Source organism: Pan paniscus, chromosome 23, assembly GCF_029289425.2.
Source record: "Pan paniscus chromosome 23, NHGRI_mPanPan1-v2.0_pri, whole genome shotgun sequence".
In the NCBI taxonomy this organism is placed as follows: domain Eukaryota; kingdom Metazoa; phylum Chordata; class Mammalia; order Primates; family Hominidae; genus Pan; species Pan paniscus.
Window position 1 is genome coordinate 2,906,014 of NC_085927.1, and position 25,448 is coordinate 2,931,461.

Sequence of the window (25,448 nt, forward strand, 5' to 3'; positions counted from 1 at the left end):
AGGTGTGCTTGTAGGTTTTTGGTTGTAATATTTGCCTTATTGGAGTGGTCTGGAACCAAACCCATACTATCTCTGAGGTGTGCTTGTAGGTTTTTGCTTGTAACATTTGCCTTATTGTAGTTGTCTGGAACCAAACCCACAATATCTCTGAGTATGCTTGTAGGTTTTGGTTGTTCTTTGTTTTGAGATGTGGTTTCACTCTGTCGCCCAGGCCAGAGTGCAGTGGAATGATCATAGCTCACTGCAGCCTCAAACTGCTGGGTCAAGTGATTTTTCTGCCACAGCCTCCTGAGTAGCTGGGACTACAAGCATGCAGCACTATGCCTGGCTATTTTTTTAATACCTTTTTTTTTGTAGAGATGGGGTCTCATTATGTTGCCCAGCTGGTATTGAACTCCGGGGCTCAAGCAATCCAGCCACTTCAGCCTCCCAAAGTGCAGCCATTACAGGCTTCAGCCACTGCACCCAGCTTGTCTGCAGTTCTTAAAACAAAAATGGCCAGGCACAGTGTCTGACGCCTGTAATCCCAGCAATTTGAGAGGCCAAGGCAGGTGGATCATGAGGTCAGGAGTTCGAGACCAGCCTGGCCAAGATGGTGAACCAAGTCTGTACTAAAGATACAAAAATTAGCCGGGCACAGGGGCAGCCACCTGTAGTCCCAGCTACTCAGGAGGCTGAGGCAGAAAAATCGCTTGAACCCAGGAGGCAGAAGTTGCAGTAAGCCGAGATCATGCCACTGCACTCCCGCCTGGTGACAGAGCAAGACTCCATCAAAAGAAAATAATAATTTAAAAGATTAAAAGTTGATAGATTTTTACAAATGTATATATCTACCATTATAGTATCATACAGAATGGTTTTACTGCTGTAAAGATTCTCTGTGTTCTGTGTATCCATCTCTTCCTTCCCCTTGGTCCATGGCAACCACTGATCTTTCTACTGTTCCCATGGTTTCACCGTTTCCAGAACGTCATATAATTGGAATTGAACAGTACGTAGACTTTTTGGATTGGCTTCTTCTTTTAGCAATATGCATTTAAGTTTCCTCCATGTATTTTTTTGTGGCATGATAGATCATCTCCTGTTAGCAGTGAATAATATCCCATTGCATTATACTTTTGTCAAGACTCAGAAAGTACAATGTGAAGAGTAAACGTGAATGTGCACTGTAAGCTTTGAGTGATACTGAAGGGTCAAGGTAGGTTCCTGGTTGTCACAGGTGTGCTCCTGTGAGGCAGGAAGCTGTAGTGGGGAGGCTGTGTGTGGGGAAAGAGACATATGGGAAGTTTGTACTCTCTGCTCCGTTTAGCTGTGAACCTGCACTTCTCTAAAAAATAAAATTAGTTAAAATTAAAAGCAAAAAATTAGAAAAATTAAAACATTACAATGTGTCATATAGTTTTCATATCACAAGACAGAAAAAGACATAATCAAAGAAACTATAGAAAACAACAAGGATAGGAATAAAACATCAGTGATAGAAGGCAGAAGACAGAAACGTGGAGCCAAGCACATTAATTTACTTTAATCATTAGTTATACTCATTTATACTAATTTAGATTGATTTAACATATTAATTTTGATTAAATGGCATTAAAGGAGGTTTGAGGAATTTGCATGCCACATTCTGGATGAGAGGACTCAATAATATTAACTCTTTAGTTTGCTGTAAATCATTTAAAAATACGCTCAAATTCCAATAAAAATTCCAAGAAAAATATTTTCGAACAAGAACATGTGACTTTAAATCCATATATTGAACACACACACGATGAGAGCCAATATTATAAAATTTACTATAAGATATTTAAGGTTATTATCACTATTCAAAATTAAAGAAATTTGAAATGGCACAAAAATAAACACATTAATGAAAGACAATTAAAAACACAGAAATTGAGTGTAATTTTATCTAGTAACAGGGTAACATTTTAAATCCACAAAACAGAGGGATTATTCCATTTATGGTACTAAAATACTGGGTAATGATTTGAGAATATAAAATGATAGAATTGAATCATGGTCCCACACATTACATAAAAATTAATTCCAATATTAAATGTAAAAAAAAGAGAGAGAAAAGAAAATTAGATGTGTGTGTGTTTTATCACCTAGAGAATGAATGTCTTCTAGAATTAAAATTTCAAAGAGAAACCATATAAAAAGGAATAAACGTAACGTACCTAAAATGTAAATTCTTAAACATTTCAACACCAGGTAAAAAGCACAAAACACACTTGGGAAATTTTTACAGCAATTATGTTACATTAAAGTTAAAATCCTTATGATATATACAATGTATAAAAGAGTATGATTACTGCTATTATTAATACCATTATGAATACCTGGTTTTCCCGCACACCAGTCCTCTTCTGGTGCCCTGTGGTGAAACAGAGTCCTCCCTCTCTGGTCACAGTGAAGGATACAGCAGGAACCTGTGCCTAAACCCACAGAGGGTGTGAACCAAGCAGGGACCTCACAGTCCCTCCTGCAATGATGCAGATACCCACTCACGACAGAAATTTGGTCCCTCTCTGGAAAAGTTGTGTAATAATTATTGCAGAAACTTGTTTCTTATGTTCCCAGACACATGGAGGAAGCTGGTCTGGAAGACTGATGTCCACATGCTAACAGAAGCAGTCACTCATAACACACACTGCACACACCACACCATGTGTATACGCACACACACCCCACACACAGACAACACACAAACAGCACACACACCATGTGCACACACATACACACCCCACACAGACACCACACACTGCACACACAGCATGTGCACACGCACACCCCCACACACACCACACCCACTGCACACACACCATGTACACATGCACACACCCGACACCACACACACTGCACACACCACACCATGTGCACACACACACCACAGACACCACACACACTACACACACACCATGTGCATATGCACACACACCTCAGACACAACCACCCCCCACACAGACACCACACACTGCACACACCCCACACACCCCACCCACTGCACACACACCATGTGCACATGCACACACCCCATACAGACACCACACAATGCACACATACCATGTGCACACAGACACCACACATACTGCATACACCACACCAAGTGCACATGCACACACACCTCACCCAGACACCACACACTGCACACACACCATGTGCACACACACCAGACACCACACACTACACACCATGTGCACATGCACACACCCGACACCACACACACTGCACACACACTATGTGCACACACACCCCACACACAGACACCACCCACACTGCACACACACCATGTGTACACACACCAGACACCACACGCACTGCACACACACCATGTGCACACGCACACACCTCACACACCACACACCGCACACACACAATGTGCACACACACCCCACACACATACACCATACACACTGTACACACACCATGTGCACACACACACACCCCACAGAGACACCACACACACTGCACACACACCATGTGCACAGACACCCCATACACCATACACACCACACCATGTGCACACGCACACCCCACAGACACCACACTGCACACACGCCATGTGCACATGTACAACACCCCACATGCAGCTGCCATACACTGCACACACACCATGTACACACATAGAGACACCACACATCATGTGCGTGCACACACACACCCAACACCACACTGCACACACCCCACACACACCACACAATGCACACACACAGAGACACCACACATCATGTCCGTGCACACACACACCCAACACCACACTGCACACACCCCACACACACCACACAATGCACACACACCCGACACCACACTGCACACACCCCACACACACCACACACTGCACACACACCACACACACATGCACACACACCCCAGACACCACACACACACTGACACCACACACACTGCACATAGCACACCATGTATATACACACACTCACACACCACACTGCACACACACCATGTACACACACACACCAGACACCACACTGCACACAGCACACCATGTATACACACATTGCACACACACCATGTATACACACACTGCACACACACCATGTACACATGCACACACACCCTGCACACAGACACCACACATTGCACACATCACACCATGTGCACATGCACACACACCGACACCACAGACACCGCACACACTGCACACACCACACACACACCATGTGCACATGCACACACACACAGACATCACACTACACCCACACCATGTATACATGCACACACACCCCCACACCACACACACACCATGTGCACATGCTCACACACACCAGACACTGCACACACCATGTGCACACACGCACACCAACACCACACACACCGCACTCACCATGTGCACACACCCCACACACCACACACACCGCACACTATGTGCACACGTGCCACACCCCCACACCACACACACTGCACACACACCAGACACACGAATCTACTACACATACACCACACACATACAGCACCACACACCCCACACATACTCCCCACACATACTCCCCACACACTGCACACGTACATACAGCACCACACAGAGCAAACACATACATCACATACACACATCACACCACACACATTCTACACACACATCACACATCAAACACTACACACACTGCACACACACAGCATCATAACCACACACACTGCACACATATCACATGCACACATCACACATAGTATACATACACACCACACACATACACCACAAACACAGCACATATACACACCATGCACCACCCACACACTACACACAGTATACACACATAACACCCACAGTACACACTACACACACATATACATACCCCATGAACCTACTACACACACAGACCACATACACACACCATACATACACATCACACACATACACCTGCGCACACCTCACAGCATACATACACTCCTCACTTTTAGAAATTAATTTGGCTTTTAAGGAGCCTGGATAGTAAAGTATTTTATTGGCATTGGAATGAACCAAAAAAATGCATATAAATACACAAGCGTAACTATAAGGGCAAAAGTAGTACTTTCGAAATCACAACATTAGATTAAACCATGTAAATTTTTTATTGTTTTTAAAAAATCGAGTCTTTCTCATCTTACGATAAATTATTTACCAGAGTAAATAAGCTTCTTACTGAGGTCAAAAGACTTTCTGGAAAAACTTCTCCTTGATGAAATTGCACTTAAAACATCACTTCCATCGTGAAGTATTTCTTTAAGATGTTCTTGATCCTTTTCCTGTTATGTGGAATCGTCAATTCAAATTTTAAAAGTGACTTTGAGATGTTTTTCATCTATTATTTAAAAATGTTGAAGGGGTTTTTAATTCTGCCTTCAACAGAGATCGACACACTCTGATTATGATGTAAAACTGAACACGTTACTCTGACAGGCTTTCTCTTCTGCAGTGCCGGTGCCATCATTATTAATAAGGATTGAATTCTTTTACTCCATGCACAATCTGTATTCCCTGATTTATAAAGAATAGAAATCTAATTCTCACTATGAAGGCAGATAAAAGTAATCCCTTCAACCTACACGTGACTGAATCATTTACCAAAGCACTCAGACTTTAAATAGCATTTATCAAATGTGTCTATATTCCTACGTATATAATTCATATAAACAACATGTAGTTTGTTTGCACATAAAATCATTGCACATTTTATGCTTTTAATGATTTGTGATGCTCATCAGTATTTTTATCACATTTCCCCCAAAGGTAGGCTAATTATTGTTATTATTTTCGGCTAGAAATATAAAATGTATTTTCTATTTTTGATGACTTTGAAACATAACCCTTGGAATATGATATCTGTGTATAATATCTGTGGAAAGCATGAAAGTAATATTCAAACAGTATGCATTTTTTCCAGAACGAAAATTTCCTCTACAATAGCATTCACCTTTTTTTCCTGATGGGCACATAAAAGTCAACATTTCTAACATTGCTGGACGTTATTTACATTAAACTTGCCTCAGCTTCAGGTGTTGCAGAAACTGGGCAAGAGGCCACAAGGTACACAATATACACAGCCACACAAAGCTTGTATTATTATACTTACCTAAGTGTCTAAAGAGGTGGATAAATATATTAGGTTGCTCCAGAACAAGGATTTTTATGGGGCCTATTGGAAAATATGACTGCAGTTTGAGTGAGATGCCTGTAAGAGATTCAATTTGGCAACTGTTTATTGAGTATCCAATTTTAAAAGTACTGACAGAAGGCTCATGAAATAGAAATTTTCACCTAAATCTATTGGAAATGTGCTACTAGATGCTGTAGTAAAGAGTGGTGTGGTAATTGTAAAACACATCTGGTATCTAAACCTTTGTTTGTTTTTTACCTGAAATCCTTACGGGGGTGATTGTGCGTATCAATTTGAATCTTCGCATCAGCAAGATAAATAAATAAAAAGCCAGTCTGCCTCGATAAATTAGTTCACCTTTTCTATATTTTGAGGCAGCGCTTCTCCTCCTTTGACAGCCACAAGATTCACCCAGGGATCTCCCTAAAATGCAAAACCATAGACCACACTGACTAGCTTGGATAAGAGGCCAGAGCATTGAAATGAGTGTGTAGCTGACTGTGCTAAGATTCTGCTGCTCATTTGGGCACTGGCTCATCATATAAACAAAGCTTAGGACCTCTAGTCCTTGCTGGAAAAGAAATAACACATACATAGGATGTGACTATGGATATGGAATATCTGTTGTGTTCTGGACATTGTGCTAGACAACAGAGATAAGAAGTCAAATAATCCCTTGTCTCTATCTGAAAGGAGCTTCCTACACAGTGGCTTCTGAGGTCTTTGAAACTAGATTCACTTTCAGATTTGATTATTATATTTATGATTTGATATTTTCATTGAACCCCATGATATGATAAAGTTTTCCAGAACCTGCTAGAACAATTGACTTTGCTTTCAGCATTATGAAGCCACTGTGGCACATAAGTAGTTCATTTATGTTTGTATTTAACCAGACAGGAACAACTTGAGCTACTTTTCTAGCCACCTTCGTTTAGAGCTGTTTTTCTTAGCTATTTTTGCTTGTTTGTTTTTGAGACTTGTCTCACTCTGTCACCTAGGGTGGAATGCAGTGGTGTGATCAGAGCTCACTGCAGCCTCTAACTTCTGGGCTCAAGCAATCCTCTCACCTCAGCCTCCTGAAAAGCTGCGACCACAGGCTCATACAACCATACCCAGCTAATTAAAAATATATATATATATATATATTTTTTTTTTTTTGTAGAGACAGGGTTGTTCCATGTTTCCTAGACTTGTCTCCAACTCCTGAACTCAAGCAATCTGCCTGCCTCAGCCTCCTAAAGTATAGGGCTGTGTTTTTAGTCTTTTTTGAGCTGTTTTACAATCCAGTTTTGAATTGATAAGTTTGGATTCATTCTGATATTTAGATTTAACACCCTACTTCACAAGATGCTCATAGCCTTGATCCATTACAGCCACTGCCTCATCCATCTCTGCACATAGCCTTGATCCATTACAGTAGCCACCTTGTCCATCTCTGCTCATAGCCTAAACTAATAGAAGCCAGAGGGAAGAAATGGAAGCCAACATGAGTCCAGAACACACATTTTATAAGAGCAAAAGAAATTTAAAAATAGCAAAGTATATCATGAAGTTTTTAATAGATATGCATGGCTAAAATTTATTTTTAATCAATATATTCTATAAATTGGGAGAAAATATTAAACACATGAAAAGTAAGGAACTTGGGCTGGGTGCGGTGGCTCATGCCTGTAATCCCAGGACTTTGGGAGGCTGAGGCTGGCAGATCACAAGGTCAGGAGATCAAGACCATCCTGGCTAACACGGTGAAACCCCGTCTCTACTAAAAATACAAAAAATTAGCCAGGCGTGGTGGCAGGTGCCTGTAGTCCCAGCTACTCGGGAGGCTCAGGCAGGAGAATGGTATCAACCTGGGAGGTGGAGCTTGCAGTGAGCCAAGATCACGCCGCTGCACTCCAGCCTGGGCGACAGAGCAAGACTCCATCTCAAAAAATAAAGAAAGAAAAGTGAGGAACTTTCATCATTAATATACAACTAATATGATGAGAATGTGGTTTATGTTTTTATCTTTGCAAGATTTAGGAACTTTTGGTGCAAGGAGGAAGAATTTGTAATCATGGGGAGCATGTATGATACTGGAGGGAGCCTTCTGACAAGGGAGAAATGGCTTCACGAGATATGCTATGGTAATAGCTATGTGGGAGCGCAGCTAGCTATGGTCTCCCCCATCAAACCCACTGGGCAGTGTTCAGTTACCAATTGAGATAGAGCTGACCCACCTAGGACAGAAGAGAGAATATACACTGCAGTCAGAAGCCACTGTGTAGGAAGCTCCTTTCAGTAAGAGGCAAGGGATATTTGACTTTTTATCTCTAGTGTCGAGTACAATGTCCAGAACACAACAGATATTCCATATGTACAGTCACATCCTATGTATCTGTATTTCTTTTCCAGCAGGGACTGTAGGTCCTAAGCTTAATTAATATGGTGAGCCAGTGACCACATGAACAGTAGCAACTTAGCACTGTCACCAAGACATCCATTTAAATGCTCTTATCTTACCTAGGCAAAGTGTGGTCTATGAGTTTGCATTTTAATAAGATCCCCGGGTGAATCTTGTCCATGTTACAGAGGAAGCATTGTCCTACATCATATGTGATGGGCTCTCATAGTCACCATCATCACAGGAATCTTGTGCATGTTACAGGGAAGCACTGTCCTACATCAAATATGACAGCTTCTCATAGTCACCATCATCATGGGAATCTTGTGCATGTTACAGGGAAGCATTGTCCTACATTTTTCTGTTCCATTGGTCTATGTGTCTGTTTTTATGCTAGTATCATTCTGCTTTGATGAGTACAGCTTTGCTATGTAGTTTAAAATCCGGAAGTATAATGCCTCCAGCTTTGCCTTTCTTACTCAAAACTGCTTTACTCTTTCATGATTCTAAACTTGAGAATATTTTTTCTATTTTTGTGAAATATGCTATTGAAATTTTGATAGAGACTGATTTGAATCTGTATATCACTCTGGGCAGTATGGATGTTTAAACAAACCTTTTTCAGGAACACAACATATTTTTGTTTTATTTGTGTCTCCTATAATTGCTTTCATTAATATTTTACAGTTATTGATGCACAGATCCTTGAACTTCTTGGTTATATTTATTTGTAAATACTTTGACATTTGTTAAATGGATTTATGTCAGGATTTCTGTCAGATATATTGTTAGGGCACAGAAATGCAAGTGATACTTTTGGTACATTGATACAATACCCTGAAACGTTACTTAATTAGTTTATTCGTTCAAAAAGTTATTTGGTGTAATGAGGAGCACAATGGACTGTGGTTACACATTAAATGATAGCTTCTGTTAGTATATCATGGTGCCCCAAAATGTGATCTGCTGTATTTCTGCTGTTATAAATTCAGTCGCATTTTTTAGTGCTAGTATTTTTTCTTCTGAAATATTTTTGTCTGTCATTTGCTGATAATGTGTATCCTCTGCTTACTGTTCAATTGTGCTACCCATTTATCTTCAAGCCTAGTTAGTCCAACTTTCTAATAAAATTAACAATGGTATGTTCATTTATTGTAAGCCTAAATAGTAAATTTGCATGATAGTTTTACAGTTACCAAATAGGATTTAAAACATGTCAATTTGTTGCTACTAATGAATCTCTGGGTTCCTAATTTTAAATTATTATGTATCATGTCTATTAAATATGTATGTGCAATGCCTTAGAATCATGCCTAACATATCATATGCACTAAGTATCAATCAAACCAATTTTTAAAATTATCTTCATACTATTAAAAATGATTTAGAGAGAAGAAAAATATACAGGTCATATACCTGGATCTACATAAAGAAAGGAAGAGCAGTAAAGAAAGAATAAATGAGGGTATCTTAACCAATCTACATATTATGTACAAACATATGTAACTATATACACACTCACGATTATGTGTGCTTATATATAGTTGAAATGAATGATGACAAGGACACAAAGGACAGGAAGATGGAAGAGAAAAATTATGTTAGAAGACAGTCATGCTACTTCTGAAGTGGTATAGTATTATTTGAAACTGGACTTGTAAGTGTATATTGAAACCCTAAGGCAACTACTATAAAATGTTTAAAAATATACAGCTATAAAGAAAATACATGCTAAGAAAGAAGATAAAATGGGATCATATAAAATGCTCAGTTAACATCACAAAAGGCAGAAAGAGTGGAAGACAAAACAATATGGGAATAATAACAATAACAAATATGCCAGATATTAATTCAAATATATCAATAATCACTTTGAATGTCAATGGTCTAAATGCACCAATTAAAACAGACTGTCAGAGTGGATCAAAGTACAAGACCCAACTATATGTTGTCTACAAGAAATCCATTTTAAATATAAAACCACACATTAATTAAAAGTAAATAGAGAAAAATATACAATGCTAACAATAATCAAAAGAAAGCAGGAGTGGCCAGGTGTGGTGGCTCACACCTGTAACCCCAGCACTTTGGGAGGCTGAGGTGGGTGGGTCACTTGAGGTCAGAAGTTCAAAACCAGTCTGGCCAACGTGGTGAAACCCCATCTGTATTACAAAAAATACAAAAATTAGCTGGACATCTTGGTGGGCACATGTAATCCCAACTTCTTGGGAGGGTGAGGCAGAATCACTTGAACCCAGGAGGTGGAGGTTGCAGTGAGCTGAGATCATGCCATTGCACTCCCGCCTGGGAAACAAGAGTTAAACTCTGTCTCAAAAAAAAAAAAAAGAGTAACTATATTTCACACAAAGTAGACTTCAAAGAAAGAAAGTTATTATAGATAAAGAATGGTACTTCATCATGACATAGCAGTTAATCCTCCAAAAAGATGACAATCCTTAATGTGTATGCACCTGACAGCTGATTGTCAAAAGACATAAGGCAAAAACAGAACTGGAAGGAGAAGTAGATGGGTCCACTGTCACAATTTGAGACATCAGCACCTTCCATCAGAAACAGATCTAGCAGGCAGAAATTAGTAACAGTATAGTTGATTTCAATATCAATATAAATGAACTGGATACTGACAGAGAAAGAGCACCTGTCACCTTGGACAAACACTCCCACTTTAAGTTCCAGCTCCCTTCTTAGCCCCATGCATTTCAAGGATATCACTTCTAACTATAAGCAGCCAGAAAGAGCAGACAGTAAAACACTAATAAGACAGCTTGGGCACAGAGGGAGGTGGGGCGAAAGTCTCTTGGGTAAAGTTTAACTGCCAAACTTCACCCTCATACAACAGACCCAATAAAATAGTGGGCCTTAATAAGCACATTCCTTTCCCTTCAGGTGCACTAAGATAGGAAAGCTAAACACAGACTCAGGGGACATGCCTGCCGCTGCAGAAAGATGTATGGGGACAGACACACAACTCTCCCACCCAGATAAGTGCAACACAGACACAGAAACAGTCCAAGCCTTGTATTAACTCTCCCACCCTGAATCCTTAAAAACTCTGAGTGTGTAAGAGAGTGTGCCTCTGCCCTAACTCAGCCAGAAGGCATCTCTCAGGTTTGTTTTCTATGAAATAAATCTGTCTTAACTGGCAAGACACCTTTCATGTTTCTCTCCTCTTTCTTTAATTCTTACAAATACAATTCCTATTTATAGACTTCATCCAACAACAGTAAAATATACATTCTTTTCAGGATCAATAGTCACCAAGATATACCACACTGTGGACCATAAAATATGCTTTAACCAATTTAAAAAAACAAATCTTGCCATATGCACTCTTAGACCACAATGAAATCAAACTTAAAATTAGCAATAGACAGACAAGTGGAAAATCTCTAAATACAGTGAGATAAAAGAACACCTTCTAAATAATGAATGCATCAAAGAAGAAATCTCAAGATAAATTAATATTTTATTGTATTATTTACATATATTTTTAGAGACAGAGTCTCACTGTCACCCAGGCTGGAGTGCAGTGGCATGATCAAATCCCACTGCAGTCTTGAACTCCTGGGCTCAAGCCATCCTCTTACCTCAGCCTCACAAGTGGCTGAAAATATAAGCACATGTCTCCCTGCTAACTTTTAAAAATTTTCTTGTAGAGACAGGGTCTTGCTATAGCTGCTCAAGCTGGTCTCAAACTCCTGGTCTCAAGTAATCCTCCTGCCTTGGCCTTTCAAATCTCAGCCTCCCTGGCCGAGATTACAAGTGTGAGCCACCATGCCTGGCCTAATAAATATTTTCACTAAATAAAAATGAAAATAAAACACAATTTGTCAAAATTTTTAGAATACAGCAAAAGCATGGCTTAGAAGAAAATTTATGGCATCAAATGCATATATTAGAAAACAAGAATGATCTAAAATAAAGGAAAAAATGAGCAGATTAAACCCAAAGTAAGAATAGGAAAATAAATTGTTGCAGAAATCAATGAAATTGAAAACAGAAAAATCAAGAGAATATTATTAACAATAAAGCTGATTCTTTTACAATATGATTAACAACAAAGCTGCTTTTTTAAAAAACTGGTTCTTCAATAAAATTAAAAACCCTAGAGCCAGGCTAAGAAAAAAAAGACAGAAACTAATAATATCAGAAATGAAAGAGGGGATACCACTACACATCCTGTGGACATTAAACGGATAATAAGGAAATACTATGAACAACTCTGTGCACACATCTGATCATCTAGTTCAAATGGACCGCTTCCTTGACAGACACAATTTATTGAAACTCACACTAGAAGAAACACACAATCTGAATAACCTATTATTTTAATAACCTTCAAAACAGAAAGTACCTGACCAGGATGTATTCATTGGGAAATTGACCAAATATTTCAGGAAGAAATTATACCCATTCCCCACAATCTATTTCAGAGGATAGAGGCTGTTGAAATACTTCCTAGTTCATTATGTGAGGCCAGAATTATTCCAACGACATCAAAATAGAAAACCACAGACCATTATCTCTCATGAAAATACATACAAAAATCCTCAAAAACACTAGTACATCAAATCCAACAATATATGGAAAGAATCATACACCATCACCAAGTGGGATTTATTCTGGGGATAGCAGGCTGGTTCAACATTTGAACATCAATTAATGTAATTCATTACATCAAGAGAGTGAAAAGGAAAAATCACATGATCAGGTGCAGAAAAAGCAGTTGACAAAATCCAGCATTCATTCATGATAAAATCTCTCAATAAGCTAAGAGGGGAATTTCCTGAAATTAATAAAGAATATCTACAGAAAACTACAGCAAACTTCATAATTAATAATGAGAAACTCAAAGCTTTTCCACAATATCAGGAGGAAGAAAAAGATGTATTCTCTCATCACCCCTTTCAATATCATACTGAAAATACTAGCTAATGCAATAAGGCAAGAAAATACAATTAAAGGCATACAGATTGGGAAGGAATAAATAAAACTTTGTTCACAAATGACAGGATTGTCTATGCAGAAAATCTAAAAAATTAAAAAAAAAAGAAAGAAAAAAGAAAAAGGACCAAACCGAAAAAAAAACCCTCCTGGAACTGAAAAGCAAGATTACAGAATACAAGGTTAAAAGAGAAAGTCAATCACTTTCCAATGCACCAACAACCAAGCGCAATTTGCTATGAAAACACAGTACTACTTATATTTAGCACCCAACAGATGAAACGCTTAATGTATAAATTTAACAAATGTAACAAGATCTATATGAGGAATACAATAACACCTTAATAAACAAAATAAAAGTAAACCTGATTCTAAAGTTCACATGGAGAAGCAAAAGACCAAGAATAGTCAATTACTGAAGAACAAAGTTGGAAGACAAACACTGCCTAACTTTAAGCCTTATTCATTAATCAAAACACTGTGGTATTACCCAAAAGTAGGCAAATATAACAATGGAACAGGATAAATAGCCCAGAAATACACCCACCTAAATACACTAAACTGATACAATAAAGCAAAGTTGCTGTTTTCAACAAACGGCATGGGAACAACTAGAAATCCACATTAAAAAAAAAAAAAAACCTGAATCCAGACATAGATCTTATGCCCATCACAAAAATTAACTCAAAATGGGTCACAGACTTCAATGTAAAATGCAAAAGTTATAACTGTAGAAAATAACAAAGGAAAAAACTTAGATGATGCTAGCAAAGGAAATGACTTTTTAGATATAACACTAATGTCAAGATCCATTTTAAAATGATTCATAAACAAGACTTCATTAAAATTGAAAACTTCTGTTCTGCAAAAGCCAATGTCACGAAAATGAGAAGAAAAGCCACAGATTGGGACAAAATATTTGCAAAAGACACACCTGAGAAAGGGACTGTTCTACAAAACATCTGAGAAAGACTGTTACACAAAACATCTGAAAAAGAGAATGTTACACAAAACATCTGAGAAAGAGACTGTTATACAAAACATCTGAGAAAGACTGTTACACAAAACATTCCAAAAACTCTTAAAACTCACATCTGATAAAGAGACTGTTACACAAAACATTCCAAAAACTCTTAAAACTCACATCTGATAAAGACTGTTATGCAAAACATTCCAAAAACTCTTAAAACTCACATCTGATAAAGAGACTTATGCAAAACAATCCAAAAACTCTTAAAACTCACATCTGATAAAGAGGGTGTTACATAAAATACTCCAAAAACTCTTAAAACTCTACAGTAAGAAAAGCACCTAATAAAATAGACCAAAGACCTTAACAGATACCTCACCAATGATGAGAAACATATAGGAAATAAACATATAAAAGAATGCACTATATTGTGTAACATTAGGGTAACATATTAAAACAATGAGATACCGCTACATACCTAGTAGAATGGCCAAAATAAGGAGCACTGACAACAACTGACAGTGAGAATGTGGAGCAACAGGAACTCTCATTCAGATTGTGGAAATGCAAATTGGTTGTTCTTGCTAAAGTAAACATATTCTTACCATATGATCCAGCATCTGCACCTCTTGGTATTTACCCAAAGGAGGTGACAATAAATGCTAGCATAAAAACCTATAAACAGAAATTTATAGCAGCTTTATTCAAAATAACTAAAATTTGGAAGCAACCAAGATGCCCTTCAGTAAGTGAATGAAGAAACTATGGTACACACAATGGAACATAATTCAGCACTAAAAAGAAATGGGCTATCTTGTCCTCAAAAGATAAGGAGGAACCTTAAATGCATATTACTAAGTAAAAGAAGGCAGTCTGAAAATGCTACTTACTATATAACTGCAACTATGTAACATTCTGCAAAATGATGGAGATGGTTTGCAGGGTTAGGAGGATGATGAGTAATAAACAGGAAGAGCAGGGATGACTTTTAGAACAAAGTGTTCTGTGAGGTACTATAAGGCTGGATACATGTCATTATACATTTACTCAAACCCATAGCATGTAAAACCACAAGAGTAAACCCTAATGTAAACTATGGCCTTTGGACAACTATGATGTCTCAATGTAGGTTCCTCATTTTAACAAAGGTACTACTATGGTGGGGGGAGGTGTTGAAAAGGGCGAAGGCTACATATATATGTTGGATCACAGTATATGGTAAATCTATGTACTTCTTAATTCTGCTGTGAAATTAAAACTGCCTTAACTAATAAAGTATATTTATTTTTAAAAAGAATTTAAGAATCTAAAAATGTTTTTAATAATAAAAATTAAATCAATATTAAAAACCACTTCCCCATTTGTAATAAGAACTCTCAATAATAATGAATGTATAAAGAAAATGTGGTCTATACATGCAATGAAATATTACTCAGCCTTAAAAAGGAAGAAAATCTTGCCATTTGCAAAAACATGCACATACCAGAAAGATATTGTGCTAAGAAATAAGCAAAACAGGAACAAAGTATTACATAATCCCATCTGCAATAGTCTGGATGTATGTATTCCCCTCAAATTCCTATGTTGAAATCTAATCACCAAGGTGATAGTATTAGAAGGTGAGGCCTCAGGGGAGTGATGAGGTGAGGGCTCTTCCCTCTCGAATGGACTGGGAGTGCATTCATTCACTGCCACTCTTTTGCTTTCCACCATGTAAGGATGCAGGAAGAAGTCTCTCATCAGGCACCAGATGACAGTGCCTTAATCTTGGACTTCCCAGCCTCCAGAACTGTTAAGAATAAATTTCTGTTCTTTATTAATTACCAAGCCTGAAGTATTTTGTTGTTCCAGCACAAATGAAGCCATGCTTCCTGTACAGCCTGTGGAACTCCACGTATATAAAAAAGGAAAACAGTTAAACTTACAAAGACATAGAGCTGAATCATGGTTACCAAGGGCTGAGAGGGAAGGGTAACTGGGGAGGTATTTGTCACAGAGTATAAGTTTTAGTTATGCAATGAGTAAATGGAATCTACAGATCAAAGAATGTAGTTAATACGGAATTGCATATTTAAAAATTTGTTAAGAGGATGCTATGGTTTCAATCTGTTTACTTGCCCAAATCTCACGTCAAATTGTAAGCCTCAAGGCTGGAGGAGGGGCCTGGTGGGAGGTGACTGGATAAGGGGGCAGACTTGCCCCTTGCTGTTCTTGTGTTAGTAAATTCTCATGAGATCTGGTTGTTAAAGGTGTACTGCACCTCCCCCTTCACCACTCACTTCCTTCTGCTCCAGACACATAGAACGTGCCTGCTTCCCCTTTATCTTACACCATAACTGTAAGTTTCCTGAGGCCTCCCCAGCCATGCTTCCTGTACAGCCTGTGGAACTGTGAGCCAATTAAACTGCTTTTCTTTATAAATTACCCAGTCCGAGGTAGTTTTTTACAGCAATGGGAGAACGGACTTATACAGAAAATATATGTTATGTCAAATGGCTGTATCCCAAAAGGGGCGTGGGGGGGAGGGAGAAATTCGTGGAGGCAAAAGTTGTTTATTGCACTGTTTGTGGTGACAGTTCCATGGGTGAATACTTACCTCTACAGGTAAGTATATTTTGCATGTGGGAGGAATGTAAATAATTTGTAGCCAGAGGGAAAACTGTGGTTTATTAAAGACTGCTACAGATTCTCACTATTCCTCTTATTGAGAGGTAGAAGCTAATTACTCTCTACTCTAAAACCGTGTGTAAAGGAAGAGAGAAGGATGTAATTTTATTTTGGATTTGTTAAGCTTGAGGTGCCTTTCGGATAGCTACAAAGAATCATTTAATGGAGAGTTGAACCTGTTGTCTAGAGCAGTGATCCCCAAATTTTTGGCACCAGGTTTTGTGAAACACAATTTTTCCATATACCAGGGTGTGAGGGGGGATGGTTTTGGGATGAAGCTGTTCATCAAGCATTAGATTATCATAAGGAGCAGGCAACCTAGATCCCTCACATGCATAGTTCACAATACGGTTCATGCTCCTATGAGAATTTAATGCTGCCATTCATCTGACAAGAGGCAGAGTGCAGGCAGTAATGCTTGCTTGCCTGCCACTCACTTCCTGCTGTGCAGCCCAGTTCCTCACAGGCCACAGACTGGACTGGTCCATGGCCTGGGGGTTGGGGATCCCTGGTCTAAAGGTCGGAGAAGTCCATGCTGGAGATAAACACACCTGCTACACCACAGAGAGCAGAACTGGTAAAAAAAAACAAACAACCAACAACAAAAAAAGAACTGCACAGTGGGATGGGTGGGGAATTGGATGAAACAATTGGATAAGCTATGTAAAGAAGAAGTAGAAGAATTCAGGAAAAAAAGACAAGCAGCATCAGTGAGGTCATGATAGAAACTAACACAGAAGATTTCCAGGAGAAAATCATGAACAATAATTTGAAATGCAGGAGTCCCCCTTTATCCATGGGGGATACATTCCAGGTCCCCTAGCAGATCCCTGAAACTGTGTATAGTACCAAACCTTATATATACTATGTTTTTTGCTATATATACATACCCTTGACAGTTTCATTTATAAATTAGGCACACTATGATATTAACAACAATAAAATGGAACAACGTACTATACTAAAAGTTATAGGAATGTGATCTCTCAAAATATCTTATTCTACTGTATTCAACATATTCAAAATAACAAAATATTCAAGATATTCGAAATATCTTATTGTCTTTTCTGTCTGCAGTTGACTACGGGGAACTGAAACCACAGAAAGCAAAACTGTGGATAAGGGGGATTACTGTACGGCATAAGATTCAAGTAAGGCAGACTGGAGAATAGCCATTGGAGTTGCATATAATTTAGGTTAATGGTGAGCATTAGAATAAACCAATTAAGACTACACTGAATGAAAGTGCAAGTGAACAGTGGAAATATTTGTCAGAAAATACAATTGTGAACAATCTGCTATAAATTCTCCATGTATAGATGAATTGACAGAAACGTATGGGGGGTTAGTTAAGGACCTGTGGTCAACTCAATCCTCCAGATATTCTAGGTTTTAGCCATGAATCAAGTAGGGCCTTCCAAAAGCTGTCTGGGACTGCAATGTTTTAGCAACTCCAGAAAAACCTCATTACAGGAGTTATGCTTTAGCACTAAGTGACTATTTCTACTGCAAAATGCTAAAAGTGTTTATTTCCAGGTCGGCAGTAAAAAAAACTTTTCACTACATCATCTCTGTGACCAGTGTAGTCAGTGTTCCAGACTTTGGTGACAGCAAGTCTTCCTGTCCCATGAGAATGCAGCATGCACTCCTTCCAGGTTCCATTCCAATCATGTAACAAATGTGACTGCCTTTTTGTTGCAGCATCAGAAAGACCAGAGACACATTTGTACTCCAGTTCCATGGCTTATAACCTGCATATGTCTACATGCCAGCATTATTTTATTTATGTGCATTTCCTTTAACCTGAATTTTACTTATTTCTATTTTTTCATTTTAATCCGTGGACTCCATAAAGGCAAAAAATACAATGTAAAACAAAGAGAGGAATATATAAACAAATGACTCACAAGAGATTTATTCATCGTTTGTTGATCGTGGAAATGCACAGAGCACTCTGGAAGCATAGCTGGGAGAACAGTCGAATGGAGTGGGTTAAGCAGAGAACCGGTGTGGCTTGGTCCTAGATTCTCTTGCCAAAAACGCTCTACACAATAGCTGGAAAAGACTAAAACAACAACAAAACCTCCCTGTGACAGAATAGTCATTCATGCCTCAATAAGGGACAACAAATATCCCACTGAAGATGTACCCACAAGTACATTAATTAGTAGAGATACATACAATTTATTATGGGATTAATGAAAACATGTATTACCTACTGATTTAGGGACAATTAATTTATCCAAAGAAACAATGTAATAACTTAAACCAAAGAAATATACATTTAGTCTTCAATGAAATTAATATTGTAGAAATATAATTCAGCTGCATTAACAATTTCACTACTAATATGGAGATTCTACACGATTCCATATAGGTGTTTCCACTAGAATACATCTTGCTTTTATACCTTCGCATCATTGAAAGGATTCATGTTTTATATATCTACGCATCACTGAAAGGATGCATCTTTTATATACCTAAGCATCATTGAAAGGATGCATCTTTTATATACCAACGCATCATTGAAAGGATGCATCTTTTATATACCTGCGCATCATTGAAAGTATGCATCTTTTATATACCTAAGCATCATTGAAAGTATGCATCTTTTATATACTTAAGCATCATTGAAAGTATGCATCGTTCATACGCCTACGCATCATTGAAAGGATGAATCTTTTATATACCTAAGCATCATTGAAAGGATGCATCTTTTATATAACTACTTATCATTGAAAGGATGTATGTTTTATATACCTAAGCATCACTGAAAGGATGCATCTTTTATATACCTACTCATCATCGAAAGGATGCATCTCTTATATACCTATGCATCATCGAAAGTATGCATCTTTTATATACCTAAGAATCATTGAAAGAATGCATCTTGCAACCCAACATTTTCTGCCCACGATTATATAGGGGGAAAAATGTACATATTGTATAGTTCTTGGGATATACTGTTTTAGTAATGTTTCCTAGTGACAAGTCTCCCAGTATCTAAGACCTCATAGAGTGTGCTCTGATAATGAATGGGGTTCTGCCGTTTGAGTTGCTTCGGCCAATGGGACATAGAAAATATGATGAAAATATAGGTTGGAAAAGTACTTGCCCACTTGTGCTTGCCTTCTTGGACAAGTGTCAGCATGAACCACCAGACATGTGAGTGAAGGCACCAGATGACTAAAGCCTCATTTGTGATCCAGACAACATTAGCAAAGGAAATGCCCAGGTGAACAGAAGCCAAAATGTGAATCAACAGAACTTCTATCAAATAAAATGGTCACTTCTTTTTAAGCCATTGAGTTTCGTTGGTTCTTTAGACAGAAAACAGTAACTGATACACCTAAGCCACCAGAACTCAATGTTTGTAAGAAAATCATGTGAAGGAGATAATGTGAAATTACTTGTCAAATACAATCACTAGAACGTCACAACCTCATGTAGAAGTTTGGCAAATCACAATAAATGCCAACTTGATGGAAATCAGTGAGACTGCTGTTACTAAGAGACCATGTTAATCATAAAAAGCAACTCTTTGCATATTAGTAAATTGTGTTTTAAAGTTCTTTACATCATAAAAATGTCTGTTGACTTAAAAAAACATAATACACAAAAAGGATCTCTTACGAGTGAGCATTGTACTGTATTTTACTTACATTTTAAGACACTGGTTGGAATAGAAGTGAGACACTGTCTAATCTTCCCTTTTTAAGTATGTAAAATATGCTATTGTTTTCCTACAGAATTTATAATTTCCAAGAACAGATTACTGACACTGAGCAGGAAACACTTGTTATTTGTCCTTGAGGTCACAAAATTCACAGAAAGAGTTGGGGATAAAAAGGAACAGAGATGGTTAAGGAAATGTTTCTGCTTGGTTGGTTGGTTGGTTGGTTGGTTTTGAGACAGAGTCTCATTCTGTCACCGAGGCTGGAGTGCAGTGGCACAACCACAGCTCACTGTAACTTCGCCCTCCTGGGCTCAAGTGATCTTCCCACCTCAGCCCCCCAAGTAGTTGGGGCCACAAGTGGATGCCACCACAACCAGCTATTTTTTTTATTTTTTTATTTTTGTAAACACATAGGGTCTCCCTATGTGGCCAAGGCCAGTCTCAAACTCCTGGGCACAAGCGATCCTCCTGTCTTGACCTCCCAAAGTGCTATGATTATAGCTGTGAGATACTACGCCCGGCAAGGGAAAGTACTTTATTATTATTTTTTCCAGCGGGAGGGGTGGGCAGGCAGGGAGGGGCTGAGAAAGTACTTTAAAGCAATATTTGTTCTTAGTTGACTTCAGTGTCAACAAAAATCTAAAAAAAAAAAAAAGTTTTGACTTAATTGGAGCAAAATGAGTAACACTAGCCAAAAAGTCAGGATGCATAACATCTGTATATCATGTGACCCTGGCAAGTCACAGCTCCTCAAAGCCAAATTTTTTCCATCATTCTCATAAGGTAGAAATAGTTTGGCTAACCCTTACTGAACTACCAGGAAAAGCTACCAGGATAGAGGGAGCTTCAGCATATCACTGGATGCTAAATTTAGTGACTGGACGCTAAATTTCGTGACAGGAATTTTTTTTTTTTTTTTTTTTTTTTTTTTTTGAGAGACAGAGTCTCGCTCTGTTGCCCAGGCTAGAGTAGGGTGGCACAATCTCGGCTCACTGCAACCTCCGCCTCCCCAGTACAAGTGATTTTCTTGCTTGAGTTTCCCAAGTAGCTGGGACTATACAGGTGTGCACCACCACACTCAGCTAATTTTTGTATTTTTTAGTAGAGACAAGGTTTCCCTATATGTTGGCCAGGCTGGTGTTGAACTCCTGACCTCAGGTGATCCTCCTGCCTTGGCCTAGACTACTTTTAAGAAAGTTCAGCCACTGGAAACAGTGAGAAACGATTGAAGGAATGAAAGTGTCTTTACAGAGTACTCCAGACACATCCTCTCAAGTATAACAGGATATTTTTCCACCGAAGACCACACTATTAGTCCCCTCCAACAAGTAACATCTCTTTGGCCCTTGCCTGTCATTCGCAGCCAAACTCCCCTCTTCCTTCTGAATGTTGGTCCAAACCTTCCGCTACCACCCAGTGTTTGAGAGCTATTGGATAAGGTCTTATCAACCAAATCTGGGCCATTCTGGGGAGTGGGAAAATAACTGCTTGGGTCATACAAACTGGAATCTTCACCTGTGACACCTCCTCTGCTTTGAAGTACCAGTGAGAGGGTTAGTCCAAAGAGGTGTTCTTTTAGGTGGGATTCCTAAAAGGCGCCCTCCTCGAAACTTTGTAACACCTACTTTATTACAAAGAAAACAGGATCATCATCTGGGACCCCCAACTTCCCTAGAAACCAGATCTTGTATAAACTCCTATAAACTAAAGCGGGGATGGGATGCGTAGGAAGGGGACACAAGCAGAATCTTCACTTGCTGAAAACACACCGGGAAACCCTACTAATACACTCCCCAGGTAGTAGGACGGTGTGCATGCGCTTCGTACTCCTCGTCTGGGAATGAGGGGCATCTCCCTACAACTGTCCGTATGCTGACCTTACAAGGGCGTGCACGGAACGCCGCACAAAGTCCATGCAGTGCCGGAGCGCAGCCTCCCCGCAGACCTCCCAGGCTCGGCCGGCCTGCAGACCCCGTCCCTGCGCCACCGGCTTCGCCCACCCGCTCCGGCGTCTCTGGAACTGGCTTCAGTACCGGGATCCCACGCCCGCCCTCCCAGCAGCGCCGCCCTTTCAGCCCCAGCCTGGGTCCGCGGCCCGCACCTGTGCGTCAGGCCCCGCCCCCGAGATGTGCCCACGCCTCTGCTCCCACCAACAGTGGCACGTCAGCCCCGCCTCCCTATGGTGCCTCCAAGCCCGCTGTCTCCTGTTTCATCCTACCACCAACCTGCAGGGATGAAGACCCCAATGCCAGAGCTTCCAGAGCAGCTTCTCCATTGCAGCAGGAGCCGGGATTCTCTGGCGGAAGATGGCGTGCGTAGGCGGGGCGGCGCAAGCGCAAAGAGCCCTTCCTGCCGACCTGTGCTGATGACGTCATTGGAAGCCGAGACTGCATTTCCCACGAGACATTGCGGTATTGAGGCGGGAAATTCTGTTCCAAGCGGGAGCGGAGGATGGATCGGGATTGGTGTCTATCCGCCTGACTGAGGTGGAATCTGGTTATTAAATCCTGGTTTGACAACCAGGCACATTGCGGGAATGTTGGGAAAAGTCGAATGTGGGCCAACTAGTCAATTATATTAGCAAGTAATCTTACTTTTTTTTTTAAGTTCTAAGTGTTGCTGTCACAGAAAAAACTTTTTTTTTTCTTTTTAAACCGATTCTCCCTCTGTCTCCCAGGCTGCAGTGCAGTGGTGGGATCTCAGCTCACTGCAGCCTCCGCCTCCCAGGTTCAAGTGATTATCCTGCCTCAGCCTCCAGAGGAGCTGGGACTACAGGCATGTGCCACAAAGCCTGGCTAATTTTTGTATTTTTAATAGAGATGGGGTATCCCCATGTTGGCTAGGCTGGTCTTGAATTCGTGGCCTCAAGAGATCTGCCCACCTTGGCCTTCAAAAGTGCTGGAATAGAGGACTCGAGAGACTAGAGAGACCGATATGGAAAACAGGACGATTGTTTATTTTAGGGTATGTAGGGTCCAGCCCCACAGGGTTGGTGGGTTTTCTCCTCGTGTGCAGAGACAAGAGAGCATAGAAATAAAGACACAAGACAAAGAGATAAAAGAAAAGACAGCTGGGCCTGGGGGACCACTACCACCAAGACGCGGAGACTGATAGTGGCCCCGAATGCCAGGCTATGCTGATATTTATTGGATACAAGACAAAGGGGCAGGATAAGGAGTGCAAGCCATCTCCAATGATAGGTAAGGCCACATGGAACATGTGTCCACTGGACAGGGGGCCCTTTCCTGCCTGGCAGCCAAGGCAGAGAGAGAGAGAGGAGAAAGAAACAGCTTACATTATTATTTCTGCTTATCAGAGACTTTTAGTACTTTCACTAATTTGCTACTGCTAACTAAACGGCAGAGCCAGGTGTACAGGATGGAACATGAAGGTGGACTAGGAGCATGACCACTGAAACACAGCATCACAGGGAGATGGTTAGGCCTCTGGATAACGCGGGTGGGCCTGGCCCTCCACAAGAGGTGGAGGAGTAGAGTCTTCTCTAAACTACCCAGGAAAAGGGAGACTCCCTTTCCCTGTCTGCTAAGTAGCAAGTGTTTTTCCTTGACACTAACGCTACCGCTAGACCATGGTCCGCTTGGCAATGGGCGTCTTCCCAGACGCTGGCATTACCACTAGACAAAGGAGCCCTCTGGTGGCCCTGTCCAGGTGTAACAGAAGGCTTGCACTCTTGTCTTCTGGTGACTTCTCACTATGTCTCCTCAGCTCCTATCTCTGTATGGCCTGGTTTTTCCTAGTTTATGATTATAGAGCGAGGATTATTGTAGTATTGGAATAAAGAGTAATTTCTACAAACTAATGATCAATAATATTCATATATAATCATATCTAAGATCTATATCTGGTATAACTATTCTTATTTTATATTTTTTTATGTTGGAACAGCTCGTGTCCTCAGTCTCTTGCCTCAGAACCTGGGTGGCTTGCCGCCCACACGGTATGCACTGGATTCGTGGATTCATATCTAAAAAGCTGAGCATTGAACAAAGACTGAGCGGGGCTTTTCTAAGCAAACTTACATAAGCAAAACAAAAACAGTTAATCATACAGTGACAGGTCACGTAATCTATAGCATAACTGTTGACTTGTCATAACTTGTGGCCTTGCATAGCTAGTGGCCTTGTAGCTGCATCAAAAGAAAAATAAGAACTGGCTAAATACAGAAATTTGTAAAACATCATCATGCTTAAGAAGCCAGGGAAAGGAGTAACAGTAAAGGAATTTGTCTTTCTCTCTTGCTTTTTTTTCTTTTAACTTTGCTCTGGAAGTGGGGGTGGTCTGGAGCCTATTCCTTTGGCCTTTGCTTCTCTAACAGTGTTATAACTGTCTTTGAAGTGAGCTTACTAGGCAGAGGAAAACTTGTTCTTTTCTTTTTAACCTTTGCTTTGCCTGTTGCTTTTCTTGGAGTGAATGAATGCATATTTATTTTTAAATTTCTGCCTCAGTTTCCTCCTTTTGATGCCTTTTATAAAAGAAGTTTAATAGAAGGCATCACTATTACTGAATTCTGCCTGAAGAGACAAGTTTTCTTCTTTAGGCACAGGCTGATATTTATATAGATCCATTAGCTGAGTGGTAGTTTGCCTAGCTACTGTTGCCTCTATAGCTGATTAAGTGCTTCTAACAAGGAGGGGTAAGAGGCAAGGGAGTATTGGGCAAACTCTT

General features: G+C 39.8%; 1 protein-coding gene across 5 annotated transcripts in view; it reads right to left on the reverse strand.

Moving 5' to 3' along the window:
• LOC117977803 (histidine-rich glycoprotein-like) overlaps positions 1-23,880 on the reverse strand; it is a 139,207-nt gene extending 115,327 nt beyond the window's left edge. For 2 of the 5 annotated variants that reach the window (XM_063603450.1, XM_063603453.1), the window contains exons 1-2: positions 22,988-23,877; positions 18,994-19,151 (exon numbers count right to left, since the gene is read on the reverse strand). The gene's annotated coding sequence lies outside the window, so the exon portion shown is untranslated. Of the gene's footprint in view, positions 1-18,993; positions 19,152-22,987 lie in introns of all 5 variants that reach the window. The other 3 variants (XM_063603451.1, XM_063603449.1, XM_063603452.1) reach the window with 3 other exon arrangements.
• Between the last annotated feature and the right edge of the window lie 1,568 nt (positions 23,881-25,448).